Here is a 632-nt window from a genome sequence, read left to right on the forward strand (position 1 = left end):
CTGAGGGAACCCTCTTTGCCCCTGAGTGCACAAATTTTTGTGCACCGGGCCTCCAGTCTATATATATAAAAGGCTAATATGCTAAGTGTCTGACCATCCACCAGTCGCTATGATGCACACTGACCACCAGGGGGCAGACGCTCCATACAGGAACTGCCAAGCTGCAGTGACTAGGCAGCGGCAGGTCTCTGGTGACACACCTGGAAACCAGAGAGGAGGCAGCCCAATTCTTCCTGGGGGACACATGATTCCACCTTTGGCCATGGTTTATGTTATTGCTGGGGCACTGTTGGCCCCAAATCTGGTTTACTGCATACTTGCGTTTGCGTTCCACATCCTATAAGACAGCAACTTTGCAGAGTGCCCTCTCGCACTCCAAGACCCCTCAGGGATGTCAGAGAAACCCCTCGGTTTCAGCCCAATCCCCATGAGCCAGGCAGAGGGACCCCACCTGCCGGAGGGACCCTGTTCACTCTGCAGACACCAGGGAGGGACCACCGGAGGTTGGCTCCAGGGCATGTCAGGCCCGTCTTGCCCAATCCTGCCCCACTGGCCACCTTCTAATTAATGCCCTTTCAATGCACATGAATCCGTGCACCAGGTCACTATCCTATCTAATAAAAGAGAAACAT

The sequence above is a fragment of the Myotis davidii genome, unplaced genomic scaffold (assembly GCF_000327345.1).
Source record: "Myotis davidii unplaced genomic scaffold, ASM32734v1 scaffold455, whole genome shotgun sequence".
NCBI lineage: Eukaryota > Metazoa > Chordata > Mammalia > Chiroptera > Vespertilionidae > Myotis > Myotis davidii.